Source organism: Myodes glareolus, chromosome 6 (assembly GCF_982192425.1).
Source record: "Myodes glareolus chromosome 6, mMyoGla1.1, whole genome shotgun sequence".
Classification (NCBI taxonomy): Eukaryota; Metazoa; Chordata; class Mammalia; order Rodentia; family Cricetidae; genus Myodes; species Myodes glareolus.
The window spans coordinates 65,793,285-65,820,698 of NC_142031.1; the positions used below are offsets into that span (position 1 = coordinate 65,793,285).

Genomic DNA, 27,414 nt, shown 5'->3' on the forward strand with positions numbered 1-27,414 from the left:
TTTTAGGAATTTGAACTCAGGACCTGCAGCTCTTCATCCCACTCATCTGACAGGTGCACTCTGGGTACCTGCCTTGGGCATGGCCACACATGGCCCTGAGTGTCTAAGGATGCAGAAGAGCCTCTGTTGTGGCTCAGCAGGATAGGAGAGAGGTGGTGATGCCCAATACTCACCCCGCGGAACTCTCAGGTCTGTTGTGGAGAGCTTTGGGGTTACCCATGCCGGAAGAGCCCGGGTGGCTTCCTGCCCTGCAAGATCTGAACTGAAATTCCAGAGGTAAGGTTCTCCCAGGAAAAACCTTGGGAGAAAAAAAAATAGGGCTTCACAAAGGTGTGTGGTGGGCATGGATGATCTGAGGCTTGGGAACAAGCACCTCTCTTACGGATGGGTGGCAGTGCCTGAGTCCCAGGGCCACTATACTCTTGTAGACTTCCGGAGCATGGCTCCCTGTGGCCCAGGACCTGAGCTGCTCTCCCTTCCTGCTGAGCACTCCCCATAGTGTTTGCTTTTGTCTGTTTTCCTGTGCCAGAGCCATCCCAGCTTGATTACCCTGTTTCCTTTCAGGGTCATAATGCCAAATTGGAGTTGGCACCATGGTTTAGAATGCAGGCTTGAGAGCTGCCGGGCTGCCTGCTCGGTCCTGGGGGAAGCCAGCAGTGAAGACCATCTCCTGTCTGTCTCCTTCCCTTGAGCCCTTTTGGACCTGGCAGAGCCTGGCCTGCCCATAACATGTCTGTGACCCTGCTCTGGGCACGTGGATAGAAAGTTTTGTAAGGGTGGTACGGTCCTAATCCTTCCTTGAAGGGCGAGACCAACCCTGCAGTAGATCTAGGACCTTCTGATGTAAATCTCGTTGAGTTCTTTCCAGGCTTGGTTGCTTTCTTCTAGTTCAGAGCAGCAAGATTTATATAAGACAAATGACAAGACCCTCCCATAACCCACCTGAGCCCATGTTTTGATTCCATCCCTTACTAGCTATAACAAATAGATCAGGTGACTTAAACTCACTGAACTCTTGTGTCTTCAGCTGGAAAATGGTTAGAATGATTGAGGATTCAGGGCGATAATACAGGGTTGTCATGATTTCAACCCTCCCTCCCTCCCTCCCTCCCTCTCTTTTTAACAGAATCTTGAGTCTGGGTTGACTCTCAGCCTGTCTCACTAAGTCTTTCAGGGCGCGTGTGGACAGGCATGGGTAAGTAATCATGACTCTATGGTTGTAATCCTGTGGTTGGCACTTCAAATGTCTCCTTGCCTGGCTCCAAGGGAGCAGAGAAGCTAGGACAGTTCAACTCTGACTTGACAGTCCCTCCAGTCCAGAGGCTGTGGGGGGGGGCATCAAAACCTGTGATAGAATAACAGCTCCCCCAAAAATCAGATCTGATTCTTGGGACCTAGGAATGTCCCTGCAGTGGGTTGAATGATGCCCACCCAAAAAGATAGATTCCAGTCACACCCTTGGTACCTTATCTGGAAATAGAATTATTGTGTCATTTATTTAAATCTCTTGAGATGAGACCATCCTATATTTTATGAGCCCCACACTGGATGATGGACTTTTTATGAAAGAAAGGGGGGAGATTGAATTGAGGACAGATGCAGGAGGCAGAGAGAGGTTGGGGTGATGCTTTCAAGGCCAGGGACACTAGCAGCCTGCAGTGACAGATGTTGGAAGAAAGATGGTGGAGGGGGGACCATTCCAGAGCTTCCAGAGGAAGTGTGGTCCCAAGAGAACCAGGCTAGCCAGGTTATTAGCCCACAAGACTTGATACACAGCCTCTTCCCTGGCCATATGGCTTCCATTCTTCCCTACTGTTCCCACTCGTGGGAGACTGGTGTGAGGTTTCTCCTCATTTTCCCTCAGAGGCCAATTTGACCCAAGCGTAGAGCTTTCTGCAGAGGTGAAAGGAGGCAGCCACCCCATGATGCTCTACTTTAGGCCCGTGGCAGTGTGAGAGACTAGATTTTTGTTAATTTTTTTTTTATAATCTTTGGAGATAGGTGAAGGTTATGCATCAGAATAAGTTAACTCCAAGACAACACCATGGTTCCTCCTGACTCAGGCTGGCTGGGATGGTTTTTCTCATTATTATTTTTCTGGGAGGGTGTGATAACTTGTTTGGCCTCCTTGCAGTCCAGAAAGGAAACATCGCGAGTTGCTGTCTGAAGGGGAAGAAAGAGACGAGGCTGTTCCATTGGGGATAATCTTCAGCTTCTTGTGGGGCATAGCACTTGCCAATCAATGCCCAGCACTGTGAGAACAGACAAGGGATTCCCTGCCCTGCAGGCTGCCTTGCTCACCACTGAAGCAATCTTCAGGGAGGCCGATGTCAAAATACGAAAGCATATTGCACACTTGACATGGTTTTGAAAGCTGCAGAAAATGCAAAATCAGATCCTTCCCTCAAGATGTCCTTAAAAAAACAAAAAAAAAAAACCTGGGGAAGTGTCATGTTCACAGCAGGGGGAACAATCGCACTGATTAATTGTGCTTCTGTTGATGCGGGCATGCTCCCGACTTCTGTATGCACTGCAGTGGCAGGGCCATCTGCCAGATGGAAGCTGGTATACTCAGCATCTTGGTGCAGAGTGCAAGGCCTGAAGACTCCAGCAAGCTTGGTATAATTTCCATCTACTAAACGACCGCAATCACTAAGCGAGTCATCAGCATCTAGCAATGAGCCTTGGAAACAGGCGTGTGTACAAAACCACAATGCGTTCTGCTGAAGATGGTAGAAAGTATTTTGGCTTTCAGGGCACCCACTTTTGTTCTTTTAAAAGAATATGTTATGATGGCCCGGGCAGCCTGCAAGCCAGGCAGAAGCTGCCGCCGGAGCAGTACTGGGTCCCTGGGCGAGCGGCAGAGTCAGGCGGCTGGATACGGTGAACGGCAGAGTAAATGGACATAAGGCTATACATAAAGCTAGACATTTATTACTTAAAAAAGGGAGATATAGACAAACATAAAACAAAGACATACACACACACATACACACACGCGCGTGCACGCACCCACACCCACACCCACACACATGCGAGAAAAAGAGAGAGAGAGAGAGAGAGAGAGAGAGAGAGAGAGAGATGGCGGTGAGGGGAGGGTCGAAGTGGCTGAGGTGGGCATGGTTAGTTCTTAAAGTGATAGCAAAGAATAACACCCATCAGCTGATAATTTTTTTTTTTTTTTGCAAGCCTGTCGTCTGTGGCTGCCCCCCTTTCACCTCTGTAGAAAGCTCTATGCTTGGGTCAAACTGGCCTCTGAGGGGAAATAAGGAGAGACCTCACGCCAGGCTCCCAAGAGTGGGAACAGTAGGAAAGAATCGAAGCCATATGGCCAGGGAAGAGGCTGTGTATCAAGTCTTGTGGGCTAATAACCTGGCTAGCCTGATTCTTGTGATACCGAGCCTTCACCTGGAAGATTCAAGAGGCATAGCTGGGCAACCCTGACCCCTTCTTCCATGCTGGAGTTGGCCTCTTTATCCAGCTGTATCCATATTGCAAGGTTTAAGGGAATCAGGCCTCTCCTTGGATGGGCCAAGTCATTCCGCCACACTGACCTGGAAAAGAAAGTAGAACTCCCGATTTGCTACAGGAGGCTGCTTCGTTGTTTCCCAGCTGCCCAGCAGCCCAGACCCAAAATAATCACACCGAAACCTTATCATTTGCAATACTGTTTGGCCAATAGCTTAAGCATATTTCTGGCTAACTCATATCTTTAAATTAACCCATCTCCATTAATCTGTGTATTTGCCACAAGGTTGTGGCTTACAGGGCAAAGTTGTGGCTTCTGTCTCCGGAGGGGCTACATGGCTTATCCCTCACTCTGCCTCCTTTCTCCCAGCATTCAATTTAGCTTTCCCCATCTATCTACCCTATCAGGCCAAACCAGTTTCTTTATTAACCAGTGGTATTCACAACACACAGAGGGGAATCCCACATCACGGATTCAAGTTCCAGCTCAGGTCCTAGCTAACCTAAGGACCTAGGGGAAGTCTTGGTGGTCTTTGGGCCCCAGTTCCCTCATTTAAGTCTACAATGGACCGCAATGCTGGCTTTGCTTGATTTTTGCTAGGGCTACATGAGAACACAGAAGGGGAAATGTTTGTTATTACTGGCATAAAAAGAACCCTTTCCCAGTTCATTAATATGAATAGTGTAAACGTCTGGAAGCCCCAGACAAATTGCCAGCCCTTCCCGCATTCCCCACTCATTCTCATATTGTGACTTGGAATTTGTTTTGGTTCCTCTGGTACTTTCAGAAAGGGGGGGGGGGTGTCTGCAGCTATTCACCAACCCCTCAGGAAGCATTTGCTGAGCTCAAGGTCACATTCCAAGGCCAGGAGCCAGACAGGATGTTTACCTGGACCAGTGGTTGCTGCAGGCAGAGTGGCATTGTTGGGGACAGGATGCCCAAAGATGCCCACTAGCCTCTCACCCTTGGATCCCTGGTCCAACATTTCCCAGGCTTGCTGAACCAACCTGGAATTGTAATCTCCCACCTCACCTAGCTATTTGGTCTCAAGGATGACCCTGGTTCTCTGGCGGCCCAGCTCTGCTGCGTTCCAGCTAGCTGCATGGCTCCTTCTGAACTACGTATTATGTTGTAGTTGTTGAAGATGATTTTTGGTAAGATCTTGTTGGAAAGAGCTTCATAGCTGATGCCAGTAAATGGCATTGACCCTAACGTTGTACAGGGGCCATTGCCTCAATGCCTTCAGTGTGAGTGGGCTTTAAAAGATATCCATGGTCTTTTATTCCACAGCAGAAAAACAAAGTGGTCCTGGCCCCTGCTTCCTGGCTCTAGCCTGTATTCTGCGAAGCAGAGTGTCGTGGGGGGGGGGGGGGACACACAGCTGAAGCTCAAGTTGCAATTTCTGTCAATCAGAGAAGCAGCTCTTCTCTAAGACCCAAAGGATGCACAGTTACATCCTTTTGGCCATGGAAAATAAATGACCATGGGGACTAAATTCCCCAAGAATGGATCTATTCAGTTGGAAGTCTAGCCAGGGTGACTCTCAGGAATTCCCTGGGGATTTCCCTGGGGTCATCAGTCTTTGAACTGAAGTTTAACTCTAGATCTGACTGAGCTACAGGGAAGACCCTGCCTAGACTTACATATTAGGCAAATGTTGCCAGTTCTATGGCAGCACCCATCTTAAAGGACTTTGCCACATGCCCTCAGCTCTCATCTGAGCAGGCAACAGAACACATGAATCTGGGAATGTACAGAAATTAGCAACCCACAGACAGAAGGTGCCCATAATTGTATGACATGCACTGAGGTTCTAGACAGTCTAATTCTGTGAAGTAATCCATCCACGGGAATGTGGGAGAGTGTGGTCACGGGTGCTGGGTAGGTTTGGAAGGAAAATGAGGTGGCTGAGAACTGAGCTTGGCCTTGGAGACAGCCAGGCTTGGTGGGATCCGCAGAGTGGGAGAAGAAATTTAGCAAGCAGGAAAAGGTCAGGTTGGAGGCTCAGGTGATTGAAGAACAGGAGCTGCCAAGAGGTCACCCAGAGTAGGTGACAGGGAGGTCAGGCTGTGGGACGGGTCACAAGGACCTTGGGTAGGAGTATGTCTGCCTTGGTCTGGGAAACTGAGCAGCATCACAAGAGGAACTAGGCTAGGGGAACCATTTGTCTGGCTATTCCAGGAATGACTGGTGGGTTGGTTGCAAGAAGGCCAGGAGTCCTGCACGGAGTGGATGGGAAGATGGCCTTGGGTACTGAGGGTACGGAGGATGGAGGACATGTGGGCCTGGTGCCCGCAGTGTAGAGGAATATATTGAGATGGGGCAGAGGGAACATTGGGGCCAGGACATGATGTGGAAGTCCTTCTGTATATGTGTTGCTCTCATTGGTTAAGTTATTGAACAAAGAAGCTGCTTTCAGCCAATAGCTTGACAGAATACAGCCAGGCTGGAAGAGAAATATATATAGAGAGAGAGAGTAGGTGGAGTCAGAGAGATGCCAGGGACAGAGGAGCCGGAACCTTGCTGGTAAGCCACAGCTACATGGCAATACACAGATTAATAGAAATGGGTTAAATTAAGATATAAAAGCTCACCAGTAAGAAGCTAGAGCTAATAGGCCAAGCAGTGATTTAATTTATACAGTTTCTGAGTGGTTATTTCGGGAGTCTGAGCAGCTGGGAACAAACAAGTGGCCTCCTACTACAAGGACAGGCCTAGGTATGTCAGATGGTGAACACAGCTATTCGGGAGAAGTGAGGACTTTGTACCCCACACATGGAATAGTCATTTATATTTTTTCTTTTTTTTAATAATTTAACTTTATTTTATGTTCATTGGTGTAAAGGTGTCAGATCCCGTGAAACTGGAGTTACAGACAGTTGTGAGCTGCCATGTGGGTACTGGGAATTGAACTCGGGTCCTCTGGAAGAGCAGCCAGTGCTCTTGACCACCGAGCCATCTCTCCAGTCCCCAGTCATTTATATTTCTTTAAAAATTTCTAAAATCAGATTTATTCCCTTTTAAATTTCATGTGAGAGTATTTTGCCCGCATGTATGTATCTATATGAACCACTTGTATGCCTGCTGCCCAATGAAGTTAGAAGAGGGTATCAGATCCCCTGGAACTGGAGTTACAGATAGCTGGGAACCATCATGCGGGTGCTGGGAATCAAACCTGAGTCTACTGGAAGAACAAATGTTTGCTCTTAACCAATACACCATCTCTTCAGCTCTGTGTTACACACATTTCTTACACAATCGTCCTTGAGACGGGGAGGGAGCCATGAACCATGTGCCATGCATGTAGTGTCTATAGCTGGTTGAGGAGATGGTCCGCACTGTTCCAAGTGATGGAGGCAGTGTTTATTTTGTGTTACTTCGGGCTGAATTTCTCAGAGAAAGAACTGCTTGAGTTGTGTGTACAGGAAGAACAGGGCTTTCCGCTGAGCATGGGTTGAGGCGTGGGGGGGGGGTAGTGTTTTCCTGAGGAGAAGAGGCAATGGAGAAGAAGGCATGTCTTCTAAGTTAAGTATGGAGGCCAGAGAAGCAGTGAGAAGGCCCAGAGTGTCAGAGAAAGCATCTCTCAGAGTGTCATGCTGAAATGGAGTGGAGAGGGTACCCAATACCACGCTCTCGTGTTTCAAGACAAAGCGTTGCACCAGGGACACGTGGTTAGAAACAGAAATAGAGGCAGTTTATTAAGAAGGAGAAAGGTAAGAGTTGGAGTGGGCTAATGAATGAGATGAGGAAAGAGCCCGCATGTCCCAGCACCCTTTGTACAATGTCTACAAAACACCCACTTCGCTCATGTTTCTCTGGCTTGTTCCTCTGATGAAATCTATGTGGGGGAGGATTTCTTGTCTTCCTCTGCAAACTGGCCTCTTGCCTGTTAATCTTGATGTTTCGGTCTTGAGTCCTTATTCTCCTGCGACACACTAGGCACCTGACGACTTTCAGGCCAGATCAAGATCCTAGAGGAGCAACCCTTCCTGGCAGAAGGCTGTAGTGGGAGGAGCTTCATCCAAGTAGGACTCCACTCCCACCACTGGACCGGGTTGAGTGTGTCATGGAGCTTGGTAATAGCTTGGTAACAGACACTGGTGCATTAGCAAAGGCAGGCAAAGACCTGTCCATGTTTGCCCTAGGACGGCCTCTTTCCTCAAATTTCTTCATGTGTCTCTGTAACTTCCTTCACAGCTGGCCCGGGCTGTAGCCAGGAGCAGTCGTGGATTTGCAAAAGCCAATAGAAAAGGCATGTACCTGGTGTCTCATGATGATGCAGCAGGCCGGAAAGCTCAGTGTAGAACACTCAGAACGGTGTCACTTTCCCCTCAGGTAACCTTCTATGGCTCCCTCGTGGGCTAGGATGGAGGCAGGACCAAGTTCCTGTTACAGAGCTTCAGAAGCAGGGCTCTGGAGGGTGACTTGGTGCGCAGGAGGGAATGTGTGGAACTCAAGCTGGGCCCAGCTCGGAGTTATGTGGAACAGAGGCTATTGGGGTGCCTTGCCCTAAGTGACTCCATCTTACAAAGCAGCATTTGGCACCAATTTGCATACAAACACAGAGGCAGAATGAGTCTGTACGGTTGTGCCCATGGACAACACTCCATGTACAAAATAAACCATGGGCACAGACTGATAACTTAGACACACAGGTGAAAGAAAACCACCTTGGTACTCACTGAAGTAAATCAGGAACATATGGACACATGTTATATTAAAACCGTATAAGAAAACCCCAGCCAAGGTAGCGACGGCACCATCCTTGATACTCAGACAACAGGGCAGTTCCCCACAGGTTCTGGAGGTTTCTATCCCTTACCACCTGTGTCCTGAGGAAACACGATATTTCCAAAGGCTGTGTCCAGATGAAGGAGCGCTGATGTACCGCGTAAGAACCTCAGCAGAGCTGTGCAGAACGGAAAGAAGGACAACCGTGGTTTACTGAGTGCAAGCCCTGAGCCGTGTGCCTGGCCTGCACAGTCTTGCCCATGCTTACCACAGTCCTCTGGGCAGTATGGCTGCCATCAACCCACAGGAGCGGAAACCAAGGCTCATGAAGGGAAAGTAAGCTGCTCATGGCCACAGAGAGTAGGTGGGCCCTGCTCCATGCAGACCGGTGGGGTGAGCACTCGAAGACAAGCAATAGCAATGTCCAAGCCAAAAGACTTCAAGAGGCCTTAGTGCCCCAGTCATATGGATAGTCGGGTCCTGTTCCCTCCCAAGCTGTCCAGACAAAGCCATGTCAGAGGCCACCCCAGCCATTCACATCCGGGACATTCCTAATTGCACCGTGTGTGTGTGTGTGTGTGTGTGTGTGTGTGTGTGTGTGTGTGTGTGTGTGGTGGTGGTGGTGTGGTAGCTTCGCTTAAGAGCAGGAAACTCCACAGGACACAGCTGAAGAGAGGTGGCCACCAGATACAGGCTGGAGAGAACAAAGGGGACCTTCCCCAGTCCTTCTAAACACAAGTCTTTTCCTCCCAGTACAGCACCAGCTGAAGCTCCTGAAGCTGCCCCGCGTCCACCCACCACCTCCTGGAACTCTCTCAAGGCCAGGATCAGCGTCTGAGAGGATTGTAGGAGGAGGGTTTCCCTGGGGCTGAAGAGACAGGGTTTCCCCAGCCCCTCCCTGCGGATGAGGTCATCCTCCTTTTCAGGCTGGACTAAAAAGATCCTGGGGCTTAACAAAGCTGAGCCAGGAGATAGCCTGCGTGACTCATCGGTAGGCCAAGCACTGGGGGCTTCCGGGCCACAGAAGACACAGACACAGAGGCTATTGTTTGCTCCGGAAGACCCCGTGGCACAGCATGCTCAATGGGGTCATTTGTGTTTTCTCCCTAGTTCTCAGTGAGAGTCTTCTAGGCTGCCTGGGTCCTGGGGAGGAGAATCAATAATCTGTGGTTCCCCTGGGAATAGCCCCCTCCCCAAACAGCAAATCAAGGCCTGGCCTGAGAGGCAGAAGCTTGGCTCTTAGCCACAGTTTAAGATTCTAAGACTCGGGCTGGGGAGAAAGCTCAAGGAGTGCAGGGTTCGCTGAGGAAGCGCGAGAGCCTGCGCTCAGATCCCCAGCACCCACAGGAAAACTAGGTGTGGTGGCCTGCATCAGTGAGCCCAGCACTGGGAGGGCATGGGGAAACTGGAGGATCCTTGAGGCTTCCTGCCTAGCCGGTCCAACCAAAATGGTGAGCTCCATCCAGGACCTTGTTTCAAAATATAAGGAAGAGGGCAAGGGAGGAAAACATCCCATACCAACCTCTGAACTTCACAGGTGCATAGGTACACACAGGCATGTGTGTGCATATGTATGTGCACGCATAAACGAACACACACACACACCGCAAGTCTACAAAACGCATTGAGTCAAGTGTCTTCATCTTCCCAATGGAGAGAATCTTAAAAGACAAAGCTATTATAAGGACGATGGATCTGAGCCAACAAGGGGCAGACAGTGACCAGCTCAGGCTATGAAGTCATGATGACGCCCTACCTTGTCTTCTCACTTCACTTCCCAAACTCCAGACTTCAAAACAAAACAAACAAGAGCCAAGTTGTTAAGTTGGGCGCATAGCCCCCAGGCCTGGGAGTTGTATTGGTCTGGACTCCAAATCCCAGCATGCCAGGGTATTTAAGTGAGCTCCCACAGGGTATTTAAGTGAGCCCCCAAAGGAGCAACACGTGACCACCTGAGAGCACAGGAATCCCATCAAACCTGGATACCTTTTAATTTGGCTTGTTGTGATTTGGCTTGATTGGGATTTTTGCGTCAGCAGAGAGCTCGCGTTAGGAAAAATTCCTAACACAAATAAACAAGGAATAAACATCAGGCCAATAGAAGAAGCAGCTGATCCGCTTCTATGGTCATAGACAGATCTGTTATCCAGAACGGTAACACTCTGGACTCACAAACGCTGTCTACCCCCAGAACTGGGCCTACCCTGGAGGATACATCACCAAGGGCACAGAGTCTCCCGTGGAAAGCACGGAGCCCAAAGGCTGCAGCTGGGCACAGACGTGGGCATTAGGCAGGGTGTCTAAGGGGTTGTCCCGCAGGCTTTCATACAAGTTAGAGGCTTGTCATGGGAGAGGATGGAGAAGAAACCACGCATCTTAAAGAGCAAAAAGGAGGCATGGGGAGCCTGTTCGTTCAGTGGGTAAAGAATTTGCTGTACAAGCATGAGGACCTGAGTTAAAAATTCCCAGAGCTGCATAGAATACTAGGTAGGGCCCCGTGTGCCTCTGCAACACCAGTGCTTAGGGAGCGAGGGTGGGAAACACAAGTGCACGAACTTGCTGGCCACGAACCCATCTCCAGCTTCAGGGAGAGACTGTCTCAGGAGAATAAAGTGGACAGGGACAGAGTAGGACACCATATGTCTCCCCCCCCCCCGAAGTGTACTACACACACAAAGAGTGATTAAAAATTCAAGGGAAAACACAAGCGACTAACAAGTTCAAAAACAGGTGGCTGGGACTTCACTGATTATTGGAGAAAACACAAATTGAAACAATGGAATGAATGCTGTTTTAAATAAGCAAGCAAGGGAACAAACGAACAAAAACCAAATCAGCCAGCCAACTACCACCACCAAAAAACCCTCTAAGATAATAATGCAAAGTTATGCGGGGGGTAGAATCCCTGGGGGCTGGTGCTGAGGGTAGACACCCAGGAAGACAGGTGACAGACAAGCTGGCCCTTTTCATTAACAGTCTGGATGCAAATTCAGATGCGCAGGTGTTGGGAATGGAGATGGGTGCCTCCACTGAGGCCAGAGTCATATGGAAGTGTCCCATATAGATGCCAGCAGAAGTCTGGTGTGCCCTTCTGTCCACACTCTTCCTAGTTTTCAGGCTCTCATCAGCCAGTTTAGAAACCAGCCCCAGGGAGGGCACCAGACACCAGAGCCCACCCACTGTCCCACTGCTAACTCTACTTTGAGGAGAGCTGGCCCAAGGTCTAGAGAAGACAAAGTATCACAAGCGCCAATCTGACCTTGGGAAGCCTTCCACCTCCCCGCCTGTGCCAGTGCTATGTTGTGTCACAAATTACCACAAACTTAGTGGCTCTGGTTAACAGCTCTTTGTTTTCTCACGGTTCTCTCCCTCAGGGCCAGGAGCTTGGGCACAGCTTATCTCTGGGATCCTTTTGCCCAGCGTCATCTGGAATGGTGAAGCTATTTGTTGGGCTGTGATCTGATCAGAAGGCACATGTAGGGTAGAACCTAAGTCCATGCTCATGCATTTCCCACGGTGATATGATAGGAAGGGGGCTAGTTTGTGTGTGTGTGGGGGGTCAGCTGGAAGCTGCCTTGGGGGTCCCAGGTTTTCTGTAGCTCCTTTCCACGATGGTTTCTAGCCCATCATGTCTTCCTTCACGCAGTGGCTCTCTATTTAGGAGGGGTCAGTTGCTCTTGCAAGGTTTCTTCCGTGTTGGAGCCAGATTTACGTTAGAAGAACCAGTTTTGATGAAGTCAAAGGCCTCGATTACATAGGCAAAATTCCTTCACCGAGCAAACAGGTCATAGGTCCTCCACTCAAGAGGATATTAATGTTGTAAACACCAGGGTGAGAAGTCACAAGTCTTCATACTGCCTGATGCTCTCCTGAAGGCCTAAGGCCTCATTCTACTGAGATAAGTATTTCCTCAAGAGAGATCCTCTTCTAGGATTTTGGGTGGGGATGCAGTTGTATGCTAGGCCACCAAGGTGTACGCAGGCTAGAGCAGAAGAACGCAAGGAAGACAGATCTGAAAAGTTTTCACAGCCTGCTAAGCCTCTCCGCCAACACAATAATACAAATCAGACCAAATCAAACCAAATTAGAAAAGGCCCAGGTTTAATAGATGTCAGTGCTCCCGGTGGCCTTCCAGGCCCTCAGAAAGGAGATGAGAAGAAAGACTGGGAAGACCAAGGAGGAGAAAGGAAGACTGGAAAATATCACACATTCAGTCTGGGGGTGGGGGACAGTTTAGATACCCTGTGGGAGTGGTCTTGAGCCTCTCTGGGGGAGGTGTCACCATCTGGCTAGCTTTCTTGGAGGTAGTGTCTGGACTGAGGCAACTCCCAGGGGAGGGGACTTGGAATGGAACTTTCGGCCAAACATTCCAGACTCCTGGGGTGAAGCCTGGACCCAAGCAAGATGTCTTAGGGAGGGGCAGAGAGAGCTGGCCCTGTGGATGCCTGCCTGTGAGGGCCCCCCAATTTCTTTTCTTCCAGCTGAGATGATCCCAGAGGAGCACCTCAGCCTTCACATCAGCCCTTCTCTTGCCCTCTCGTCATGAGGGTCAACTAAGGGGCAACAGGACATCTTGTGTCCTGAGGGTCACTGGACTGTCATGGAAAGATGTGGTCTCAGCCTGCTAGGCTTCCTATGCCAGAGATATTCTGTGTTAGGTAGGAACAAAGAGTCCCTATTCCAAGCCTCCTCCACCTATGGAACTCAGACCCAAGAATGCACCTTCATTCCAGGCCAAAACGTCTAAGCCCATGAAACTGTTTGTGCTTGTAATGGTTTAAGTAAAATGCTGCAGATCCCTGAGTGGCGGCAGTGGGCAGTGGGCACGAGACCACGGCGGGCCACGAGGGGCAGCGGATCCCAGGTAGGGAGCTGCGTGGCAGGTGAGAGACCTTGGTGGGATAGCCAGTCCCACAAGGAACCACAGCCGCAGTGGGTAAAAGACAGACAGATAGGCATGCCATGCAGAGTGAAGTTGGATATTTATTTAGTGGGTTATGGAAGGGAAGGGGAGAAGAGGGAAGAGCAGAGAGAGTGGGGGGGGGAGGAGAGAAGTGGGGAGAAGGAAGAGACAGAAAAGGTAGAGCTCAGGTTGCAGGCAGGAAGGAAGATCTGCCTGCCTCAGTGGTGAAGGGTGGGGGAGTGCTGGGGCTTGTCTCTTAAAGGGACAGGACAAAACATTACAGTGCTAACCAGGGCTACTTCCAGGCTTTGGACTTTCTCCATGACCTCCTCACATGATTCATCTGCCACTGAGAGCTTCCCAGCCAGTTTTTGCGCTCACAGCCAAGATCCTTGGTCATTCCCAGCCTCTGCTCCTGCCCTAAGCAAGCAGGGACTAAAGAGCACATGCATGCTGGTTATGGTGTGGGGGTAGAGGGGTATGGGGTTCTAACTCCCATATAGTCTCTCACAGAGGAGGAGGTGGGCTTTTCTGTCATTAGAACCCTCAGATACAGGAAGTATGTTCTGATGCTGGGGCTGGACCCTCAGGCTAGCACAGTCCCTGAGACTCAGAACCCCTGGTGCTCAACCACCCACACTGTGAGGGACACAGTCTCCCTGACAGATCTGAGAACAGGTAGTGGACAGGTCACTGTTGGGACCTGGCCAGCCATGCTCACATACTACCCTGGACATGCTGATAGTGAATGAGATGGCTCATCCAGTCTGGCCACACCCCCAGTCAAGCGAGGCTGGTCCCTGTGCGGGTCTGGCATTTCCATTGCTATGCGTAATTACCTGGAGGGCGGGGCTCCTGGGGAAAATACTTACATTACCTCATTAAAGAGATAATTACTCCTCCTATCTCAGCAGGTCATCAGAGGCGGTCTCTTGGCCAGGTGATTGACAGGCCTACTTAGATGAGTTCTGCCCAGAGAGGGGATAGTAATGGGTAATCTTTGGAGCAGAATTGAATGTCACAGCTCCAACCTGAGGAGGAACTCATATTCTGTTCAACAAAGCTGAGATACTTCCACCTTTTCATATGGTATTTTATTTATTTATGTATAAACAGGCTGCCTGCAAACCCACAGAGATCAGCCTGCATTTGCCTCCAGCACAGGGGTTAAAGGCTTCATTCACACTGTTATTTTAAATCTTTTTGTGGTTGTTATTTTAAATCTTAAGGGAGTTAGGATACTTCCTTTTCTGCAAATGAAGAGTATTGTTGTGGAAATGAGAGGTGGGGTCCAAATCTTATCATTAAGGAGGGGTCTATTTTTAATGACCTTTGTGCCTGCTAATGCCAGTCAAGCTACCGGACACCACAAATGCTGCCTCAGAAGGCCAGAATGGCCTGGCTCAGGCATGCTTACAGGAGAGAAACTGCTCCCAGTTCTGGATTGAGGGGCACCCCTGCTCTATCTGTGCTCGCAGACTGGCCGAGGAAGGCCTTGACTGAGCCACCAGACCTATAAACCATTTAGTTCTCAGCTCCTGCCCCTGCTGATGCAGCTTGCCTGCTCCACTCTCCTGAGCACCGAACCTGATCCTAGGACTCCCTCATCTCTGCCTCCCTTCCCCAACCCTTCCTCCCACACAGCACAGACTCTAGGGCTGTGTGGGGGAAGGGGCAGAGCCAGGAAACAGCCATGACACACACACAAGGCTGTCCTCCGGGGCCAGTCGTGGTTGCTTAGGGAGACACCGGGTGAGAGGTGTGTGTGTGTGGGTGGGTGTTCTGGCTTCTTGCTCAGGCCAGCTGTGAGCTCACCGTTGGGTGAGGAATTCACCCCTGGGAAGGGGAATCCGATCATTACACATTCCTGACGTCTGAGTCATGCTTGGCTGGGGCTCCAGCTTCTGGAATGTATCTGGGCTACTGGGCTTCAGGGAAAGCAAGGACTCTGCTTACCGGGCACCAGGCTAGCCCCAAGGCCAAAGGCTCAGGGCTCCCTTCAAGGAGGAGAGGCCTGGGCTGTGTGTGACTCTGGAGGACAGTGGTTCTCAACCTGTGAGTCGCGCCCCCCACCATGGTGTGTGTGTGTGTGTGTGTGTGTGTGTGTGTGTGTGTGTGTTCAAATGCCCTTTTCATAGGGGTCCCACATCAGATATCCTACTTTACATTGCAATTCATAACAATAGCAAATTGCACTTATGAAGTAGCAACAAAAATAATTTTATGGTTGGAGGTCACCACAACATGAGGGTCGCAGCATTAGGAAGGTTGAGGACCGCTGCCCTAGGCCTGGGAGTGGAGGATCAACTCCAAATTGCCACAGAGTTTCCGCCTTGTTTAGAGCTGTCTTTAATTGCTCTCATGGGACAAAAGATGAAGAGAAGCCAGGCCAAACAGGATTTTTCCTATAGTAAAGTGAGCTTTCCCCTCATTCCGTCCTTCATGAGCTACCAGAGGCCATGCTTTGGTGAGGCCCTGGCAGCCCCAGCTCTCCTCAGAACATTGCTGTGAAGTCTGAGCCTTTTGCCCTTGTCTCTCTAGGAGCCTGTGGATAAGTCCATGATTTTAAAGCTATGTCCAGCATTGGCCACTGTTATGATATGGTGTGAGATGGACCTTGGCAGGTGGGGCCAAACAATGGCGGGTAAGGGACAAACACACCATGCAGACAGAGCTTATGGGAGGGGGGTTATTGGGGAAAGGGAAGGGAGAGGGGAGAGAGAAAGTGGCCTCCTTGGGGGAGAAAGAGAGAGAGAGAGAGAGAGAGAGAGAGAGAGAGAGAGAGAGAGAGAGAGGTAGAGAGAAGACGAGCAAGAGGAAGAAGAGGAAGAAGTAGGTAGAGTTCTGCCTTTTAAAGGAACAGGGTACTGCCTGCCATGCATGTAGGAGTGTACCAGGTTCCCAAGTGGCAGGGCCAGGCGTGCCTGGATGCTAACAGCCACTGCTGTTGGGGAAACACTATGGCTCTCATCACTGAAAACTTGGGAAGGACTAAGTACTGGGCTGGGCCTTTCACAGAGTGGCCACAGGCTCTGACTTGCTGGGACAATTCTGGGCCACTAAGGTATGTGGGGAAAACTACAGCTGTCACCTTGAGGGAAGGAGATTACCCAGTCAAACACAAGTGACATGGTCCAGGAATGAGAATTCAGGCTGCTCTGAATAGCGTGTTACATGAGCGTCTATGATGACAGAATGAATAGTCATAAACGAAAGCATTTTCCAAATGCTGTTACGAGGACTGCAAACGGGTAGGTCGGGGGGGCCACAGCAAAGTGGGGAGAGGAGATCTCCATTACTGGTTCCAGGTGTTATCTGATGCCATTCTTTTACACTGGTGGAAAGGCAGGAAACTGTTAAATTAGCACATTCCAAATGTTTTATCAAACGGCTGAAAGGATGTTGGTTCAGACCAGAAGCAGGCAATGAACGGCTACTAGGAGGGCTTACAGATAGTCGAAGATAACTCCAAATCTCTAACATTCCAATTCTCCGCAATCAGGGAGCGCAAGTCAACCAGCCAGCCTTGCGGTCTTGTACATAGGTGTGCCTTTATTCTGGGAACTTCAGTCCATAGATGATTTTCCCAGTCTACCAGCTGGAAGGGAATTCTATTCCTGCCTCTGGTTTATGAGCAGTCTTACATTATTTTACATTCGAGCCCCACACTACCTGACAAAGAGGGACATGGGAAATATCTTCATTTCACCATGAAGAGTCTGAGGCCGCGTGAAGTGACTTGCCCAAGAGCACACAGTCAGCAAGGGAATCGGTCATCTGGAAGTGGTCGGGAAGCTCTTTGGCTAGTCAGCCAAGCAAACTTCCTAAGATTCTTCGCTTGATGCTTTGAAGGACTAAGAGTGGGTATCTCCAAATGCTGGAAAGATAAGGTCCTGTATTCAGATCTCTTTCCAGCCCCACCCTTTGGTGCTTGGTTCTTCTCCTTTCCTGGAGGGACAGGGTGGGCAAAGGGGCTGCTCTGCACAGCAGCAGCGGTGACACAAGAGGCAACACTGTGCCTGCCATGTGACAGGGGTTACACAAGGTCCCATTGCCTAATCCCCACACCAACCCTGCAAGCTGGGCCTCAGGAAGCTCCTGGAAGGCAGCCTGGTGGAGGCTGGCATCCAGAGGTCCTGGCTTTGAGCGGAGGGAACTCTCTAGGGATAAACAGAGTGATGGGCTGTGGAGTTTGGTGACAGCGTTTGGATCCCAAGGGGTGGGATTCTCTGGCACCACAGAAGAGACAAATGGTTTTCTATACATCTATGGACCCTAGGCTTCTCCTCCTACCAGGGAGCAGGGCTCTCTACCTTTTGAGCTGGTGTTTGCAACATACATTCTTCATGGAGAGGAGGCTTGGATAGTGTTTGTATTTCTTGGTTAAGGGAGGTCAGACATCGTTTAGAACAGAGCACAGCCCTCTCCATGCAGCTGTGGAAAAAGCAAGTTCTGAAGCCCAGCCCCAGTGGTGGATCCACCCCACCCCTCCCACCTCAACATACAGGCCTCTGGGGAGGAGGGTAAAGCAAGCACATTCCAGATGTTCCCAAGAAAACATATTTAGGAAAAGGATGTTTTCTCAAAAGTTACCAAAAATAGAGAAACGAAGAGGAAAGAGCAACCTCTGACCCACTTAGAGTCAATTCCCAGTAAGGACTTTCTAAGTCACAGACATGGCAGAAGAGGAAAAGGCCAGTAGCTCTGGCATAGAAATGTTCATCTCTGGCACCCCAAAAACTACATAATGCAAAATGTATGACAGTAGCACATTAGTAAAAGCACAAATATAGGGGGTAATGAGATGCCACACGGTGCCAAGCTTGGCAGTTTGTTCTCCGGAGCCCTCCTCGTAGAAGGAGAGAACCGACTCCTGCAAGTTGTCCCGACCTTCACATGTATGCCACGGCATGTACGTGTCGCCCACACACATGCACTCACACACAGCAAGTGAATGTAGAAACGTATACACATACACAAATATCAAAATGAAAACGCACTGCTTGGAAAATAATTTTTCAATAATTCCATCAAAATCTGGCTAGAGGGGCTTGAAAGACGGTTGAGCCGGCGAAGAACATTCCGAACAAGCATGAGGAAGGACCTGCGTTGAATCTCCAGCACCCACACTAGGGAGGTCTAGTCGGGCACATCACTGGGGGCCAGACTGGCCTGCTCGAGAAAGGACAGTGAAAGTCACCTCTGGCCTCCACACTTCTATGTACCCAGATGAATCCATACCAACATACCAAAAACCAGGTGAGACAAATGAAGTGTGTCATCTACACACCCCCATAAAGCCCCACCGCAAAGGAGCAGTAACTGAATATATGACCTTCAGTGTGCAAGGCAAGGACTCTACCAGGAATTACAGTCCCAGGACTAAAAAATGGTGAAGAGAGAGGATGCTTTAAAAAAAATGGTGGTTTAATTATATTTTTATTGCTGTTGCTTGTCACATGAATTATAGCTCTGAAATACCATTATTCGCCTATCAGATAATAAGATTTTCTTCACTGGTGTAATTACCCTAAGCTAGGACAGACAACAGTCCCCTCAAAGGGAGGCATGCAAGACAGGGGCAGCCCTTATGGAGACCATTTGACAAATGCATCCAGGAAATTTAACTAAAAATATCTTGGAATTTTCTCTGAGGAAATACGATTTTCAGACAAAAATTTATACACAGATATGATCAATAAAAAGAATGTTGAACACCAAAAAAGTGGAAGCCCAGATGTTCTAAAATATGTAATTACATGTATTATGATATATCTGTAGAATTACATAACTATTTCAAATGCTATTTTTGAGGAATGTTCATGCAAAAGAAAAAAAGGAACCCTAAAATATTAGTGAAAAAAGTAGGCTATGATTACAACTTGGAAAAGTATGTATATGCATACACACACACACAAACACACATATATCCCATGCATACATACACACACACACATATATGTATTTATAAACACACACATATACACATATATGAACAATGTGGTCATATAGGAATTTGGCCCCACAGCAGGGCATAGTAGCGCAAACCTTTAATTCTAGGATTTGGGAGGCAGAGGCAGCCAGACCTCTGTGAATTTGAGGTCAGCCTGATCTACAGAGCAAGTTCCAGGACCCAGTCTCAAAACAGAAAAGAAAAAAAAAAAAGGAAAAGGAAAAGAAAAGAGATTTGGCTCCATCACTCATGCCTACCAGGAAAGCATGTTACTGCACTTTTCTCTCTGGTGCCACAGCCTACACTGTAGCTGCCGCGGTCTCCCACTGTTCTGAGGATAGTGGGATGTCTGCAGATTCGTCGGTTTCTGAGGTTAGATTGGAGACTGGAGGTGGAGAACAGCCTAAAGGAAGGCTGAGGGCAAGCAGCCTGGCTGCTTGGGTCTTTTAAGACAGTGGTGATCTCTTAGTGGACCAGGAGTCCAGAAAGTATCAGGACCACTGTGTTGAGAATAGGTCTACTATGGTGGGCACAATCCTAGTGATCAAGGGCTGTGGAGAAACTGGCCAGTGAGCCCAATGTGTTGGCAGAGGAGCAGGTTACTCTGCCCTGAAAATGGATACTTATCCCTGCTGGCATGTATAAACCTCTCAGAATACACTCTCCTGATCCAATGCCCCATGTTGTGGGATACCTTAGAATAGCTATGGAAGGTAGGTGCTCTAATCACAGTAACAGGTGGTCAGACTATGAACATTAGGGTACGGCAAGTGAGCAGATCTCTCCAAGATTTTTTTTTAAAAAATATTTATTTATTTATTATGTATACAATATTCTGTCTGTGTGTATGTCTGCAGGACAGAAGAGGGCACCAGACCTCATTACAGATGGTTGTGAGCCACCATGTGGTTGCCGGGAATTGAACTCAGGACCTTTGGAAGAGCGGGCAATGCTCTTAACCACTGAGCCATCTCTCCAACCCTCTCCAAGATTTTTTTTAAGGCTAAAATATAGTGTTTGAAAGATTTATTTATTTTTAAAACATTTATTTATTTTTAAAAGATTTATTTATAGACGTGAATCATGTGTCCGTGCCTGAGGAGACCAGAAGGAGGGGCAACATTCCCTGGAAGTGGATTGTTGTGAGTTGCCATATGAGTGCTGGGAACTGAAACTGGGCCCTCTGCAAGAGCAGTAAGTTCTCTTGATCACTAAGCTATCTCTTCAGCCCCTAAAATATAGCTAATGATATTTGTTTGGGTTAAAACTTATATTATAAAGAGCTATCTTATTTTCTATACTTTCAATTTTTTATATCAGTTATATATTACTATTAAAACATAAATGTTGCTGGGCATCATGGTGCACTCTTTTACTCCCAGCACTTGTGAGAGAGGCTGAGGCAGGAAGATTCTCTGTGAGTTTGAGGCTAGCTTGGTCCTTATAGTAATTTCCAGGTCAGCCTGGGCTACAGAGTAAAACCTTATCTAAAACAAACAAATCAGCAACAACATCAACAAAATATATACACAGAGAAAGAAAAAAAATATTTAGACAGTCATACAGAAAGTAATATACATAGGTCATTCAGAAAGTAATGTATAGGTGACCCACCTGCAGAACTGCAGCCCAAAGAACAAAGACTTCCCTACCCAGCAGCCATCAGAAGCCAACCGCGCCCGTCCCAGCTAGGATGGAGTTTCACAAGTCTATCTCATCCATGAAGCAATACGGACTGCCTTGACCTTGTGCAGGTCCTTCATGGGCAACCCATAGGTGCTGGAAGTTCATGACTATATTGGCCATGCCATGTCCAGAAGACAGCATTTCACTGTCTAAAATGATGTTCGACCTCATCCTCTGGGTCTTATTCTTTCTACCGCCCTCTTCTGCAATACTGCCCCCAAATGCTCTTCTTTTTTTTTTTTTTAAAAAAAATATGCATTTATTTATTTATTTATTATATATACAATATTCTGTCTGTGTGTATGCCTGCAGACCAGAAGAGGGCACCAGACTTCATTATAGATGGTTGTGAGCCACCATGTGGTTGCCAGGAATTGAACTCAGGACCTTTGGAAAAGCAGAAAATGCTTTTAACCACTGAGCCATCTCTCCAGCCCCAATGCTCTTCTTTTGTATTTTTAAATGATTTGTTTTAGTTATGTAGTTATGTGTACGTGAGATATCTATCTATCTATCTATCTATCTATCTATCTATCTATCTATCTATCTATCTATCTATCTTTATGCCCTCAGAGACCAGAGGCATTAAATTTCCTGGAACTGGAGTTACAGATGGCTGTAGGCCAGGTGGGTGCTGGGAACCCAAATCAGGTTTTTTTGCAAGAGCAAAAAACACTCTTAGCCACTGAGACATCTATCTAGTCCCATGTGTTTATTTCTTACAGAGAGCTGCAGCCCAGCTTGAGAGCTCACAGTCCACTCCCCTCTGGCTGGTCAGTACAAACCCAAGAAGCTAGCTGACCAACAGGACTTGGGGTGAAGGCAAAGGTCATCCCTAAGAGCGCTTGCCTAGAAGCCCTTTGACCTCAGTGACACTCTTTCTAAAGACACCCATTGCCAACAGTCAGGGATCATGTATTGTCTTGCCCAGTGTTCTATTGCCGTGATGAGACACCATAACCATGGCAACTCTAAAAAAGGAAAGCATTTTGCTGGGGCTGGCTTACAGTTTCAGGACGCATGGTAGCATGTAGTTATGGTGCTGGAGAATGAGCTGAGAGATCTACATCTGGATCTGAAGGTAGCAGGAAGTGAGACACTGGTCCTCACATGGGCTTCTAAGATCCCAAAGTCCCCCTGCAGTGACACACCTCTTCCAACAAAGCCACACCTACCCCAAAAAGGCCAGACCTCCTAATCCCTCTCAAAGAGCACCATTTCCTAATGACCAAGTATTCAAATAGATGAGCCTGTGGGGGCCAGTCCTATTCAAACCACCGCAGGTATGCTATGCAGTTGAAGTATCTGACCTCTCCATGGAAAGAAGCCAGATCATCCATGGTCTTGTGACTTCTCATGGAGACCAAATGTTTGTCAAGCAAACATGAAGTCTTGAGCTCAGACCCCCCCCCCCCAGCATCCACCTAAAGGCTGATAGCAATAGCTAGCATCTGTAATCTCAGTGCTCTTATAAAGAAATAGGAGGTGGAGACGGGAAATTCCTGGGAGCTCGTGGGCCAGCTAGCCTGGTACACACACTTCAAACCAAGCCCTGTCTCAAACGAGGTGGAGGGTGAAGAAGGCTGACATCTGAGGCTGTCTTCTCATCTTCAGACGTGAGCTGTGGGACACATGGCACTTCACTGACACACGGACCAGCAGCTGGGATCCAACGGTGTGCAGCTGTTCATACAATACAGGCGCCAGAATCAAAGAGGGACCCCTGCATCAGCATCCGGTGCCTATGATGCCACCAGTGCCTTCCCTCCTAGGAGCTGCCAGGTGAAGGGGGCTCTCTGTCATCTCCCTGGGGAAGAGCGCCATTCAAGCCACACACGCCAAGCCCCTCCATGAGACAGGCACAAATCTTTCTTGGCACCACTCCTCACCAGGCATCCTCAGGCTCCAAAAAGCTCCCGAGAGAGCGCGCCTTCTTCACCCATCACAGGAGCCACTGCCGCCCAGAATCTGGAATCCTCAGGGGTTAGAAGCTGCCATGGTACAAAGCTCACGTGTCTGTTGTCAGTGCTCTGTACCCATGGTACGTGTTTCCCGTCACCTCCGTTTCTTTGTGGCCTTGTAAAATCGCAGTGAGTGCAGTTGCAGTCAGGTGGAGGAAACTGTAAATCTGATCTCAGCTCGCAGGTTGCAGGGAACACATTTCCCATCATGTCCTTGTATAGTCAAAGGGCACAGAGGTCAGAGACTGATAGTGAAGGAAGCTCGTTTCCCTTCCCTACTCTGCTTACAGGAGGGTGAGCAGGTTTGCTGTCCTAAGTAAGCCTGCTCTCACGGTCACAGTCCCGCAGATACCTTGGTTCCCTTGGGGTTCTCAGGCAGTTGTTCTGCTGAACTTGGGCCTAGAATGTGTCTCAGGCAGATATTGGAGGAATGCACACAGACCAGGGACTTTGTAGCACTAACTGTGAGGAAACAGCTCTCCCCTCCCCTGTTTAACAACCCTAAAGGAAACCGGGTTTAGGAGATGTAAGATCACAGTGATAGTAGCATCCTGGACCTGAAGGTAGAGAGGATACTGCTGATGAGCATATACTCGCAATGTCTTTCCTAGTGCTGGTCTTCTTGGTCCTTGTCTCTAACCCATTACATCAGGGCTAGTGGAAATAAGCCACACCTCACATATGGCCTCAGCTAGCTAGAGGTTCCTAGAGCACTGAATTGCTAAGGATGCTGATCAAGGTTCCATCCGGTTGTAACAGGAATGAAGTGCAGTGGTCCATTAGTGATGTCTGCCATGGGTGCAGGCAGGAAGGTGAGGGCTCGGGTGTGCTAAGGTGGGTGAGAGATATGTGAGGGTGCTCTGGGGTGTAGATGTGGGATTCCCCTCTGTATGCTTTGAACTTGTTTTATTACCATTGGTTAATAAAGAAGCTGCTTTGGTCTATGGCAGGGCAGAATATATATATATATATATATATATATATAGCTGGAGGAGGGGGAGCCTAAACTAAATGCAGGGAGAAAGAAGGCGGAGTCTGGTAGATGTTATGTAGCCACCCAAGAAGCAAGATGTGAGATAATGAACCACGAGTCATGTGGTAAAATATAAAATAATAGAAAGTTTAAGATGTAAGAGCTAGCGAGGAATATGCCTGAGCCGTTGGCCAAACAGTGTTGTAATTAATATAGTTTTGTGTGATTATTTGGGTCTGGATGGCCAGGAAACAAAAGCATAGTCTCTGCTTACATAGTTCAGGAGTGGTTGATGGCAGAAAAGAAGGACCACAGAGGAAGCAAATAGGCCCCAAGTGAATATCTGCTAGCATCAAAAATCCTTGTTAAGTTCAGGAGATTCTGCGATCACAAGTGTGGGATGTTGGCTAGGAGGACCTTCATGACTAGCAGAAGCTGCTTTATCCGTAGACCTAGGCTAAGGTCACAAGCCAGTTAAAAATTGTCTCGTCTTGAATTTTGCCTCCTGTGACTATGGTGCTTGGTGATGGGGGTCTTGAGCTTGGATCAATGCCAGGTGCTAACTGAGGTTGACCAAGCATCCGCTGAAGCTCTATGGGTCTGAGGGCTACTGTTTCAATCCTTTCCACAAGCATGTACTATACACTGGGGGGCTAGCAGCAACTGAGATTTATTTCCCATAGTCCTGGAGGCAGGGAAGCACTGCCTTGATCATGGTACTGTTGGATCCGGACCTGGTGAGGGCCTTCTCTCCAGCTCACAGCTATGACTACAAGGTCTCTCTTTCCCCAGCATCTAATTACACTAGTCTCCATCATGGTCATGGACTATGCCGTGATGACATGCTCTCTTTCCACAGGCCCTTCCTTCCAATGTCCTTACTTTGCTCAGGATAAGGATTTTACCATATGAGTGAAAGTGGGGTACAAGCATTGAGACAGAGGATCTCTTCCAGCCAGACACAGAGCCCACCATACCTCTTTCAAGAATAGAGGAGACACTCAGGGAACAAGTGCTTTGGCAGCCTGGGAAGGAGAGCCCCAGTAGTGTAGGTTGTGGAGTTGAAAGAGGGAGGTGCTTAGGAAGAGAATAAAACACATGCCAGTATGCGTATGGTCTTCCCAAGGGTAGTAACAGTAAATTGTCTTAGCAGGTGACAAACATACCATGTTGGTGGCTCACAAGTTACACTTGAAAGGGTTGCTAAGAAACTCCCTATGACTTTCTAACAAGTGAGATTATGGGCGGTTTACGAGGTGAGTTGGACGGGACTGTAATCCGCTCAGGTAAAACCAGGAGCTGCCAGGGTTACTCAAGGTTTACCGTCTGTCTTTGTACTGTATGAGCTTTTTCTGGTGGAATTCTTAGAAGCTGCAGGTATTTAAAGTTAGGAAAGGAGAAAGGCCTTAAACAAAGGTTAATTGTGACCGAATCTTTGATTATCAGCAGGCAAGAGGCTTTAACCATACTCTGGCGTGAGAGACCTCTCTTTTTCCATCTTTCTCTCCTGCCTCAGGTCCTCTCTCTAATTTACACAGAAATGCCCTGTGTATTACAGGCACCCCTGGCTCCACCTTTGCTCCTTCCTCAAAGCCATTGTCCTCCTTGTCTTCTTCCTCCTCTTCCCTCCCATGGTCACCAGAGTCAGTTATGCACAGAAGAAAGAACAAAGAGAGGGGAGGGATGCTTGAGCTGTGCCTGTGGCAGTCACTGACTCCGTGGTCCTCACCTTCCTGCTGTGCTTCCCAGGGTCACGTGGTCCTTTCCAGCATGGTTGCACGTCTTTCTGCACCCATGTCTTCGAATCTCTGACTTCCCTATGACGTACAGGCCCACCCATGAGACAATACACTAACTTCAAAGCCAAAGAAGCTGCTGCATGGGCTGTCCTCAAAGTCCCCTGCTAGACCGAGGGGTGACTTTATCTATAAGCCATGGTGCTTCTTTCCGGTTTGGCCAGATAAGGAAACCTTTGGTGCAGATACCTCCGCCAGGCAAGGAGATGCCGCTCCCTGGCCAAGGCATAGACAATTAACACAACTCTGGCAGGCTGACAGGTGCTTTGCCCAGGATGTGCTTAACATCTTGGTTCTAGAGGCTTCTTGTGGGAAGTCTGGGATTTGAAACCCAGCATTCCTTTCCCTTCCCTTTGGGATCTTGAAGCACTTCTGGCAACCCTAGACTTCTTGAGCATTCATACCTTTAAAACTGTGGCCAGCTGCGGAGTCGGCTCAGCTGGCAAAGGCGCTCCAAGCCTGATAGATAATCTGAGTTTAGTTCAACCCCTGGAGTCTGTACGGTAGGAGGAGAGAACTGAATCCTGGATGTTGTCCCCTGACACCCACAACCAACCACCACTATCATCATCATCATCATTACACACACACACACACACACACACACACACACACACACACACCCCTCCTGCCTGGCTCTCTTGTGTTTTGACAGCAGCTGCTTGCCATCTTGGAACAGCCCCTCTCTCACCCCCCTACCCCCGGAAAACTCCCAGTCATCTTCTAAGATTTTTCATAAAACAGTCCTTCCTCTGGGATGCTTCGACAATGGCCTAAATCTTTGTGTTCCCTGAATTTAGGTATTAGAAGTTGGAGGCCTTTGGGAGGGGATTTCGTGTCCTAGGAAAGAGGCCCTAGAGACTGCTATGCCCCCTTTCACAAAGAAAAGACCCAGTAAGAAACTCCGTCCATGACCAGACAGTAGGTCCGGGCACCCAGCAGTGGTGTCTTCCACTTGGACTCCAGCTTCCAGAACTGTGAAGAACGCATTTCTGCTCTACATAAGCCATCTGGTCTACAGTACTTTTCTATTGCAGTCTGGAAAGGCTGAGATATTTAGCCCTACGGGGTGGTGGTGGCGGCGGCAGAACGGTCACTCCCTCCCCTTCCTGTGTTTTCCTTATCATTCCAGCCTTTTTAAAAAACAGCTTTGGTGTTATTCTGGGTCCCAGTGTCATTTTTACCTCTGTAATCCCGGGTCTGGGTCCCCATAGCTTCTCCTTTTGGGACCTTTGGTGGGATCTGAATCTTGTGAATGTGTTTAGGACCCAACTCAGGCTTCTTTAAAGACCACATCAAGAGGCTTGAGCTGGAGTCACTTGGAATCAGTCCCCTCTGGAGGCCCAGGACAGACTTGGGCCATGAGACTGAAGGTACCCATCTCGACCCAGACTGCTACCATTGGTTCCCTCATGTTTATGACTGGAACATGGAGTTTCCAGTCAGGAGCAGGGTGAGGCTGTTGGGTACTGCCCAGCAAAACATAGGCATCTGTCCCATGACTCTGGAGCCAAAGGTCCACGTCCTGGGTCATTGTGACCCAGCCCCCAGCAGTCCTACACAAGTAACACATCCCCAGAAGTTCTCATTTTGCCTCCACTTTACAGTTTATGTTTTGGGGGCCCAGGAAGGTCTTGTGTAGGTTCAGTGTCCTGGATGGATTTCCACGTGACCCAGAGCCGCCGCTGATTCCCTGGGGGAACCACTATGCCGCTAGCCCTTTTTTCCCATGGCTGCCAAAGATGGAAGTTAATTTTAAAGTGAGAAGCTGAAATGTGAGTGGTGAAATTAGGGGTCCTATGGAACATGGATGTCCCACCCACAGGATCCTTCCCCTGGGCAAGCACTCTTAGCTGACTTTACAGGTCACAGATCTTAGAGCTGTAGGTAAGGACTGAAGTTGGGGAGATAAACATTGATTAAACCAACCAACCAAGCACCC

The 27,414-nt window shown here is 48.7% G+C and overlaps 1 long non-coding RNA gene across 1 annotated transcript; it reads left to right on the forward strand.

The window, feature by feature from the left end:
* Positions 1–10: 10 nt before the first annotated feature.
* On the forward strand, positions 11–7,561 carry LOC146894281 (uncharacterized). The gene is made up of 3 exons (XR_015002338.2): positions 11–276; positions 1,127–1,195; positions 2,135–7,561. It is a non-coding gene; the product is annotated as an uncharacterized LOC146894281 (long non-coding RNA).
* Positions 7,562–27,414: the final 19,853 nt, after the last annotated feature.